Raw genomic sequence first — 11,854 nt, 5'->3', positions numbered from 1 at the left:
AATGGGTCTAGGAAACGATTTGGTATAAGTAGGCTACGTCCCGCTACCTTTTGCACAGACATGGTAGCAGAAAACAAGCCAAATTGAACTCTATATGATACTACATGTCAACGTTTACGGATGATTATGATCTAATGTATGTATGTAATGACAGCGCTAAAAATAAACTTCAAATGCAGTCTGAGTCAGTCCCAGCAAGGGCCGATGGGTAGTATATTCAAAGGCCTTGGACGTCAGACTGCTAGCATTGGTGCAAAAGGTTCCTTCCCCCTCACGGCACCAACAATGGCAGCAGTCTGACGTCAAGAATATTTGCATACTCCTCCCCCATCAGAACATACTCCTCCTCCAGCAGACTCGTTCTCGAGTAGAACGCTCATGCCTCTGATCACATGGCTTTCTTCACAAGTCCTTACCAATACGCCATTACAGAAGCCAAATATTATCATTACTTTGATGTTTTTTGTTATTTAAGTGTGTGGTCGACCTTGTTAAATATTCAAAAAATACTACTTGCAAAAACTAAAAACAGCATGTTTTCTCAATGTAGTGCAGTCAGGATTCAAACGATGTGTATTACTTACTTTCCAGTTGTCACCAACTTAGATCAACATATGTAATTTCTAACACCTCCAATACTGTCAGCCTTAAGAAGTCAGAATTTTCTTAATTTTCCCTGTTTGTTGCCACTAGCTAAACAAATCTAAAATGAGAAAGTAGAAAAATCGAAAATGTATTCAAAATGTATAAAACAGTTGGCATGTGGCAACTATGAAGTTGTATGACTCTGGGGAACACAGTTGCAAAATTATCTAAAAAGAAGTTAGAATCAGAATCAGAAGCAAAATTATCTAAAAAGAAGTTAGAATCAGAATCAGAATCAGCTTTATTGTCATTACGCAAGGTAACGAGATTGAGGCCATTCCATACAGTGCGATGTGTGCATGCTAGAAAAACAATGTGCAAATATATAAAAATTTAAAAAATGTAGAAGTGCAATGAATATGGTGTGAAATGAATATATACATGAAAAAACAAACAAAAACAGGGTGGTTGTTGGAATGGGTTATTGCACCGAAGAGAAGGCAGTTATGAGGGACAATGGGGCAGTCCGTTCAGGATGGTTATGGCCCTGGGGAAGAAGCTGTTCTTTAGCCTGTTTGTTTTGGTTTTAATGCACCTGTAGCGCTTCCCAGAGGGCAGCAGGTGGAACAGGTCAGAGCCAGGGTGGGTGCTGTCTTTGATGATGGCACTGGCTCTGTTGAGGCAGCGGGAGGTGTAGATGTCCGTCAGAGAGGGGAGAGGGCGGCCGATGATCTTCTGAGCCGTCTTGACCACTCTTTGCAGCCTCTCCCTGTCTGCTGCAGTGCAGCTGCCATACCATACCGTAATACAGTAGGTCAGCAGGCTCTCGATGGACGAGCGGTAGAAGGTCAGCAGCAGGTCAGGCTTCAGGTTGTACTTCCCGAGGACTCTAAGGAAGTGTAGCCGCTGCTGAGCCTTCTTGATGATTGATGTGGTGTTGACTGTCCAGGAGAAGTCGTTAGAGATGTGGACTCCAAGGTACCTGAAGGTGTGGACCCTCTCTACACGCTCGCCGTTGATGTAGAGGGGGGCAGGGTCGGTGCTGCTCCTCCTGAAGTCGACGATGATCTCTCTGGTCTTGCTGGTGTTGAGAGCGAGGTTGTTCTCCGAAGACCAGGCCGTCAGCTTCAGGACCTCCTCTCTGTAGGCAGCCTCGTCACCCCTGGAGATGAGCCCGACCACTGTGGTATCGTCTGCAAACTTGACGGTAAGGTTGTCACTGTGGGCCGGACTGCAGTCATGGGTGTAAAGGCAGTAGAGGAGGGGGCTCAGCACACAGCCCTGTGGGGAGCCGATGCTCAGCGTGCGGGAGGATGAGAGGTGCGGGCCAAGTCTCACATTCTGGGGTCGGTCCGTTAGGAAGTCCCTTATCCAGGCGTTTGTGGGAGGGGGGAGGCCAAGAGTGTCCAGTTTATTGCATGCTAATGTTAAGATGTTAGCATGCTAATAACAGATAGCATGCTAACGGTAGTATGCTAGCAGTTGAGTAACAAGCACCAGGAGCATTTCATCTTTGGTAGTGTTCAAATCTGTTAAGAAATGTGGTCTAGGTCAGTGGTCCCCCAACCACACGATTGGTACCGGGCCGCGCAAAAAAAAATATATATATATTTTTTTTAATTACCGGTAAATCAACATAAAAACACAATATATACACTATATATCAATGTATATCAATACAGTCTGCAGGGAAATGTGTTAGACACGCACGACCGCGAAAGTGGCCCCGATCGATACAGTTACCGAGATTTTACCTGGAATAAAACGGCACAAGTGCAGATGGAAGCTCTCCAGAGAAGTGGAGCCTCGTGCACAGTGGAAGACGGGAAGAGCCACTCCTCCTTTGGTCACTGTGGAAGTCCTTGTATAAAGCACCACGCCAGGCGGGTCCTGGATGCAGCCCAAAGTGGCGTCGCTGAGTTCTCCAGATCTCCTTCATCCTGTCTTGGTCAAACAGTTGACGCCCAAGGTGTTTTTGGCATCCCACAGGTGATCCAGCACCTCCTGGACAAGACGCGTGGTCTCCTCCGCTCCTCTGGTGTGACGGTGCAGCTCCTTGCTCGACAGCTCGACGTTGGCATTCCCGCCATGCTCCGCCTGTTTAGCCTCACGCAGACGCTTCACGTCCCACTCAAACATGGCAAACGAGTCTATTCATGAATTTGCCGTACAGCGTGTGGGCCTCTGTGGAAACGCCCCGGTACCGCTCCCCTCTGCCGCCGTCACTACCGACATGAGCACCTGGCCCAGCTCGTTGGTGACCCAGGCAGCCGTTCCCGCGGCTTCACCTGCCAGCTTCTTGGTCATCTAGGAAAAACAAAAGGCATTTAATCTGATCGTAGTCTGTGCCATTTCTCGGACATACCTTCTTGGTGGAGTCCATTTTCAGGATACTTCCGAATGTAGACGTAATCCTGGCCTTTGTGTGATCCATGCGAGGAAGAACCTCCCTCACGTACACCGACAGCAGCCAGGAAACGCTCTGTAGCGGGTGCATGGGCGGGATACAGGACCTCGGCAGCGGGAAGGAGCCGACGGAGCGAAAGCGAGCCATCACCTCCAGGTATTCGAGGGCCCGAGTCTGCCACTCTCGCCACTGCTCCACTACCAGGTGGGAGCGAAGCCGAGTGGCACTGTTACCCAGCGTGCGAGCCTGCATCTGCCATATCACCTTCTTGTCACAAGATAACCTGTTAAAGAGGGAGAGGAACATGGGTCACGCGGATTCCAGACAAATGCACCACACATCTTTGGCTCTTTAAATGACTCACTTGTAGGTGAGGATCGCCGGGAACCTCGCCTGTTTTGCCGTGTTCAGCTGCCCGACGTTGTTGCTGGCCCACGCGGCATATTTCTTGTGGCACTCCAGGTACTCTGCGGCCATGTAGTACCAGTTACTGAGGTCCAAGACCTTTCTCAGGGTCTTGAACAGTCCGCAACCCGTCAGCTTGTGTTTGCATTTTGGGCACTCGAGCTTGCAGCCCCAAAGCTTGTACGGGCACCACAGGAAAAAGCGCGAGTGGAAAAACACAGCGGACGAGGCAGGGGGCTGCGTGTAATACAGCAACAGCTGAGGAGAATGCCACCATAGCTTCAGCCCGGACTTGAGAACCGCTTTCCCCTTGGGACCTCGGACAAAAAGCGCACGGCCCACCCAGTCGTGCTGGTCTTCCGGCAGCGTCTGTCACCAGGACTTGGCAGGGCAGCAGCTGTGACAGAGGGGACACCAAATAAACACGTTGGCTGGAATAACCGCACGCGTTGCATTGGCAATGCGCTCGTACCTCGGCGCCTGAAGGTAGGGGCGACGCAGCACCGTCTCCGGCGATAGAAGCTGTAAGGCGGGAAGGGTCTGCTTCTGGCGGCATCCTCGTCTGCGAGGTAGAAGATGTCGGCACATTTCAGTCAGCTCAATTCAGGTAGGATGACTGTATATTTTGATGAAAATTCTGGCTGAGATTCCACCTCCATGGCCGCTTCAAGGAGCATGGCGTCATTTGGCTCCTCTTCACCAGTAAACAAAGTCAAGTAAACAAATTTTGCCTGAACTAAGGAACCAAGTCAAGAAACACCAAATGAGGCTATCTCAAACCGTGTTATCCGAAGTGACAATACTGACCTCACATCCACAATTGTTCCAGTGTGGTTGTCTACAACAAGTCATCCAGAACAAGAACTATTGGTTTACGCTCTTTTAGACAGTCAAGAGTGACACAACATTTGTTCTGCAAGAAAAGGCAGATGTTTTGGACACAGACAATAAAGATGTGCAGTTAAAGCTCTCCACACTGTCATCCAAAGACACAGTAATTCCTAGTCAAAAGCTGACAGGTCTACAAGTCAGAGGCTTCTACTCGTCAAAGAGAATCTCTCTTCCCATGACATATACAAGAGAGTTTATCCCTGCCAATCTAAGTCACATTCCCACTCCGAACGCAGCAAGAGCATGGCCTAACTTAGAGCACCTCGCTGATGAGATCGTCCCTCTAATTGAATGCGATGTTGGTCTGCTAATAGGTTACAACTGTTCACAAGCTCTGGTACCCAGAGAGCTGTGTCAGGAAGAGACAATTAGCCCTTTGCTCAGAAAACAGATCTTGGCTGGACCATAGTTGGAGGACTTGATCCATGTGTTGACTATGGAGATGCAATTGGATGCAGCCACAGGATTGTTGTCAAAGAAGTGACACCCAATTCACCATCTGATCAGTTGTTAAAGGAAGTGCACCTCATTGGTCGCACCCAAGTCAAAGAAGTAATCACACCGTTGGATGTGATTAAAGTGCTTGAGTCTGATTTCAACGAAAGGAAAGTGGAAGACTCTCATTTCTCCCAAAAAGACTTGCGGTTCATTTCAAAAATGGAAAGGGGAGTGAAAATGCAAGAAGGAACTACCTTTGCCGTTCAAACAAGACAGACCAAACTTACAGAACAACAAGAAATGTGCAGAACTTCGACTCAAGTGTTTGAAGAAAAGATTTGAAAGAGACAAACCGTATCGCGAAGACCACACAAAGTTCATGAATGAAACAATAGAGCGCGGAGATGCAGAAAAGGTGCCTCCTGAGGAACTGGACAAGGGTCCTGCCTGGTACATTTCCACATCATGGTGTGTACAACCCCCAAAAGCGCGGAAAAATAAGAGTGGTCTTCGATTGTTCGGTGAAGTATGAAGGAGTCTTGTTGAATGATTACCTTTTGACTGGACTAGAGTTGACCAACACGCTGGTGGGAGTCTTGTGCAAATTTCGGAAGGGCCCAGGAGCAATCTATCGCTCTATTGTATTCGCGAAGTCCAGAGTAGTACTTACCAAAGTCACCACAGTAAGTAAAATTCCTAGTTTGTGAACCCGTTCTCAAACAATGACAATAAAATCTATTCTGATTCTGAAACGCATCAAAAACTGGTCTCCTCAGTTCCCTGAGTGTTGTTAAAAGAAAAAGGCCATGTAACAGTGGTAAAAATGCCCATGCGCCAACTTATTATAACCACATTTCACTGGTTTAGGGTTTTTTAGTTAAGTCAACGGATATTTCCCTTTATAGGTTAATTTGTGGACCAAACTATATCGGGATATAAGTTTTGATCCATATGGCCCAGCCAGGTTTTCCAAAGCCCTATTTTCACCTCTTACTGTAAAGTTTTCACAGTTCACATTTTTTAAACAATTCCAACCATTCCACCATCAAAACCGTTCTCTTATTTGGGACAACAGTTAATTTTTATTGTACAAATTCCCAAGTTTCCCCAAAATTCCGAAATACCAATTCTCATATCAAAGTGTTACAACATCAACATTTGTCAACCAATTTAAACAATTCTCTAACACCAACCCATTCATATCATCTAGGACAATTGTGATATTATCTATATTTTTAAAATGTCCAGGTTTTCCTGAAGTTCTCAAAATTCCAGGAAATTCTCATTGAAATGAATAGAGATTTTCAAAGTTCCACAACTCCCACATTTCTCATCCGATTCTAACCGTTCCACCATCTACACACTCCACTCACCCTGGACATTTGAGCCATCTTGTTTCCGGGATCTGATAATTACCGCATTACCCGTTGTTACTCCCTCCGAGGTCTTAATCAAGGCTCAAGTTGTTAGTTTTTCTCACACAGACATTTATTTCAGCCACGCCTTCTTCTCGTAACAACGATGCCAACACAATGCCAAAAATAATGCCAAAATATTGCCGACAGAACTAATGAATAAGAAAAACAGAACTTACAATTAGTCTGACATCAAATAAAAGAAAACACATTGATTTCACATACATTATCAGGAAGAATCATACCTCATTGGCCTCACATACTCAGAGGGAATAAAGTTTATTTTGAAGCCGAGACTCTATTAACCTCTTCCATCAAATGCTTGCTGTCTCATGCTGCTTCCCTTATTCCGTCACATATTAATTGTCCCCCCAACAATGTGACCAAACCGGAACAAAAAAATACGTTCGTCTCCAATTTAAATGGGTTTTGTAACAAAAAATAAAGTAAACATATACTTGCATGAATTAACCAAAGGAAATACACTTTTAATCAAATTATATATAAATATGAACTTATATTTATACATTGTATTTATCTATTCTAACCAACTATGAAATTATATAACATATATATACAATGTGCTTCTGTCAGCAGCTACACTCCCACCTCTCAATGACCTTGAATCTGTGTGGGCGGAAATCAAATTTAAAAACGCTAAGCCGGTACTGATAGGGACTGTTTACAGACCCCCGAATCAGAGTGATTTCTATGGGGCTCTCGAGGAGTGCTTGGCTGGGGCAGACAACGTGGAGAAAATTATAACTGGAGATCTGAACACAGATATTCAACGCAGAGATGCGCCTGTCTTCAGATCCTACAGCAAGTTTTGTAATCTACACGGTCTTTCCCAACTAATAACACTACCTACAAGGGTGTGTGATTCCACCCAATCAACCATAGATCTCATTCTCACTTCAGACCGGCCTAAAATTAAAAATAGTGGGGTCATGATCTGTGGTCTTTGCGACCACTATCTAACCTTCTGCACCCGCAAAATAGCAAAACCCAAATTGCCACATAACAGCCCAATCCAGATCCCTTAAAAAATACTCCAGTGATAATTTCAATTTAAAATTAGATGAGTGGGACTGGTCTCCTGTGCTCACGAGAAACCTGGTCAATGTTGCTTGGGATCGCTTCAAAACAGCGTTCCTAAAGATACTAAATGACATGGCTCCCGTGAGAACAGTCGGGATCAAAGCCCGCTCTGAACCATGGATGAATCCGGACCTATTAGCTGCCATAAAAGACAGAGACAGAAAATACTCTGAATACCAAAAGTGTAAAACAGAAGTAGATAAACAATCCAATAATAACCTCAAATCACTCCTTTCAACCCTCAAAAAGCAATTCAATAAATTAAGAAATAAGGCAACCAACCTGACTAAATCCTTAAAAAAAATTACATTAACGACAAAATAGAGGAAAACACAAATAAGCCTCAGCAACATCAGCATCAAGGAGGGTGACTCCCTCATTACAGACAAAATGGAGGTAGCAAGCAGACTTAACACTTTTTTCACCAGCATAGCCGCAACTTTTGTCAACAAGCTGTCCCACCAATCTGGTCGCTTTGGTGTAGAACACATTAAAGCCTTCTACAGAAAGCTAGGAGTATCCAACATCGATTTCAAATTAGAAATGGTCTCAGCTGATGAGGTGTTCTTCTTTTATCACACAATCGTGTGCAGACTGTGCAAATATTGCCAACTGAGGCTTGTCTTGTATGTCACAACTCTCATCCAATGCAACACTAAAATACTCTCATGCTTGAAGATCAGAGTGCAACTGTGATTCAATATCCGTGTTAATGTCCGATAATCTGCGTTCAACAGTGTGGCGGGACAGTTGGACTTCTGATACCCTTCTTTTTAGTTTGTCGTCTTCAGGAGACAAGATTTCAACAGCGTCACTGAGGCATTTTTTTAACGAAGTCCCCTTCATTGTATGGCTTTTGATACAAGCGTTACGGTCTCTGAGTGCTTTGTAAATTTTGGGAAAAACTGTTTCTGCTTTTCTGCCTGACTTTTCAAAGTGGCCAACTTGTGCTTGCGAAGTTCTGTCCCTTTTGGAAATTCCTGGTCGATGTTAGCATGGAGTGAGCTAAAGTGACGCTGAAGATTTGAAGCTTTGAAATGCGCTAATGACGCCTGACATATAAGGTAGAATGGCTTGCCATTACGTTCAACAAAAAATATGAACTGTCGTGTGTTCTTCATACTTTTGTTTTGCTGTGTTTTTTTCCCTGCCATTTTGAGAGCGAACTTGTCACAAATGGTTTACTACTGTGATCACATGCACGTTTGACGTCACTCAAACCGGCTTCGGCCTCTTCTTCTTCTTATGTGCAACTCAAACCGGCTTAAGCCGGGCGGAAAAAGTAATCCGAATATTGTAATGAAATCCAAGTATTTCCTTTTATTCATCGTGATGATCACGATCACGGCCTATAGAAGAGGCCGCGTGTTGAACGCCACGGTGTTTTACAAGCTAGATTTTGAGAAAATGCCCTCTTTGTGCTGAGCGGAAGTCAATGAAGCGGCCGTGTCTCGGTCACGCTGCATTTTGGGAAATGTAATGTTTTTCGTCCCGGCGAACGCCAGAGACAGTAGATATACTACAGTACAGTAAAACGGCAACGTGGGCCTCCGACATTAAAGAGTTTGTCGCATCTACACCTTGTGGGCACTAATGATTTATTTTTTATTTTTTATTTTTTAATGTTTATTTATATATATATATATATATATATATATATATATATATATATATATATATATATATATATATACATATACAGGTAAAAGCCAGTGAATTAGAATATTTTGAAAAACTTTATTTATTTCAGTAATTGCATTCAAAAGGTGTAAATCACCAAAATGAATCCCGGGCGCAGCCACCGCTGCTGCCCACTGCTCCCCTCACCTCCCAGGGGGTGATCAAGGGTGATGGGTCAAATGCAGAGAATAATTTCGCCACACTTAGTGTGTGTGTGACAATCATTGGTACTTAAACTTTAACTTTAACTTGTACATTATATTTATTCATTGCACACAGACTGATGCATTCAAATGTTTATTTCATTTAATTTTGATGATTTGAAGTGGCAACAAATGAAAATCCAAAATTCCGTGTGTCACAAAATTAGAATATTGTGTAAGGGTTAAATTTTGAAGACACCTGGTGCCACAAACTAATCAGCTGATTAACTCAAAACACCTGCAAAGGGCTTTAAATGGTCTCTCAGTCCAGTTCTGAAGCCTACACAAACATGGGGAAGACTTCAGATTTGACAGCTGTCCAAAAGGCAACCATCGACACATTGCACAAGCAGGGAAAGACACAAAAGGTTATTGCTGAAGAGGCTGGCTGTTCTCAGAGCTCTGTGTCCAAACACATTAATGGAGAGGCAAAGGGAAGGAAAAACTGTGGTCAGAAAAAGTGTACAAGCGATAGGGATCACCGCGCCCTGGTCAAGATTGTGAAAAAAAAACCATTCAAAAATGTGGGGGAGATTCAGAAGGAGTGGACAGCTGCTGGAGTCAGTGCTTCAAGATCCACCACCAAGAGACGCTTGAAAGACATGGGTTTCAACTGCCGCATACCTCGTGTAAGCCACTGTTGACCAAGAAACAGCGCGCAAAGCGTCTCACCTGGGCTAAGGAAAAAAAGAGCTGGACTGCTGCTGAGTGGTCCAAAGTCATGTTTTCTGACGAAAGCAAATTTTGCATTTCCTTTGGAAATCGAGGTCCCAGAGTCTGGAGGAAGACAGGAGAGGCACAGGATCCACGTTGCCTGAAGTCTAGTGTAAAGTTTCCACCATCAGTGATGGTTTGGGGTGCCATGTCATCTGCTGGTGTCGGTCCACTCTGCTTCCTGAGATCCAGGGTCAACGCAGCCGTCTACCAGCAAGTTTTAGAGCACTTCATGCTTCCTGCTGCTGACCTGCTCTATGGAGATGGAGATTTCAAGTTCCAACAGGACTTGGCGCCTGCACACAGCGCAAAATCTACCCGTGCCTGGTTTACGGACCATGGTATTTCTGTTCTAAATTGGCCCGCCAACTCCCCTGACCTTAGCCCCATAGAAAATCTGTGGGGTATTGTGAAAAGGAAGATGCAGAATGCCAGACCCAAAAATGCAGAAGAGTTGAAGGCCACTATCAGAGCAACCTGGGCTCTCATAACACCTGAGCAGTGCCAGAAACTCATCGACTCCATGCCACGCCGCATTAACGCAGTAATTGAGGCAAAAGGAGCTCCAACCAAGTATTGAGTATTGTACATGCTCATATTTTTCATTTTCATACTTTTCAGTTGGCCAACATTTCTAAAAATCCCTTTTTTGTATTAGCCTTAAGTAATATTCTAATTTTGTGACACACGGAATTTTGGATTTTCATTTGTTGCCACTTCAAATCATCAAAATTAAATGAAATAAACATTTGAATGCATCAGTCTGTGTGCAATGAATAAATATAATGTACAAGTTACACATTTTGAATGCAATTACTGAAATAAATCAAGTTTTTCAAAATATTCTAATTTACTGGCTTTTACCTGTATGTATGTATGTATGTATATATATATATATATATATATGTATGTATGTATGTATGTATATATATATATATATATGTATGTATGTATGTATGTATATATATATATATATATATATATGTATGTATGTATGTATGTATGTATGTATATATATATATATATGTATGTATGTATGTATGTGTATATATATATATATATATGTATATATATATATATATATATATGAAACCAGCCAAAGAGCCGCGGGTTGGCCAGGCCTGATGTAGATGAAGCATATTGTACTTTTCAATACTTGCATGCTTATTTATTAAAAAAATAAAAATGAGGAACGCTTCACGAATTTGCGTGTCATCCTTGCGCAGGGGCCATGCTAATCTTCTCTGTATCGTTCCAATTTTAGTATATGCGTTACCGAAGTAGCGCAATGGGTCTAGGAAACGATTTGGTATAAGTAGGCTACGTCCCGCTACCTTTTGCACAGACATGGTAGCAGAAAACAAGCCAAATTGAACTCTATATGATACAACATGTCAATGTTTACGGATGATTATGATCTAATGTATGTATGTAATGACAGCGCTAAAAATAAACTTCAAATGCATTTTGAGTCAGTCCCAGTAAGGGCCGATGGGTAGTATATTCCAAGGCCTTGGACGTCAGACTGCTAGCATTGGTGCAAAAGGTTCCTTCCCCCTCACGGCACCAACAATGGCAGCAGTCTGACGACAAGAATATTTGCATACTCCTCCCCCATCAGTACATACTCCTTCTCCAGCAGACTTGTTCTCGTGGAGAACGCTCATGCCTCTGATCACATGGCTTTCTTCACAAGTCCTTACCAATACGCCATTGCAGAAGCCAAATATTATCATTACTTTGATGTTTTTTGTTATTTAAGTGTGTGGTCGACCTTGCTAAATATTCAAAAAATACTACTTGCAAAAACTAAAAACAGCATGTTTTCCCAATGTAGTGCAGTCAGGATTCAAACTTTATGTGTATTACTTACTTTCCAGTTGTCACCAACTTAGATCAACATATGTAATTTCTAACACCTCCAATACTGTCAGCCTTAAGAAGTCAGAATTTGCTTAATTTTCCCTGTTTGTTGCCACTAGCTAAACAAATATAAAATGAGAAAGTAGAAAAAT

The 11,854-nt window shown here is 43.3% G+C and overlaps 1 non-coding gene across 1 annotated transcript; it reads right to left on the bottom strand.

The window, feature by feature from the left end:
* Window positions 1-11,020: 11,020 nt before the first annotated feature.
* On the bottom strand, window positions 11,021-11,126 carry LOC133590742 (U6 spliceosomal RNA). The gene has a single exon (XR_009814499.1). It is a non-coding gene; the product is annotated as a U6 spliceosomal RNA (small nuclear RNA).
* Between the last annotated feature and the right edge of the window lie 728 nt (window positions 11,127-11,854).

The sequence above is a fragment of the Nerophis lumbriciformis genome, linkage group LG03 (genome assembly GCF_033978685.3).
Source record: "Nerophis lumbriciformis linkage group LG03, RoL_Nlum_v2.1, whole genome shotgun sequence".
Classification (NCBI taxonomy): domain Eukaryota; kingdom Metazoa; phylum Chordata; class Actinopteri; order Syngnathiformes; family Syngnathidae; genus Nerophis; species Nerophis lumbriciformis.
The sequence above is the reverse complement of the archived record's forward strand: the minus strand, read 5'-3'. Positions and strand labels throughout refer to the sequence as shown.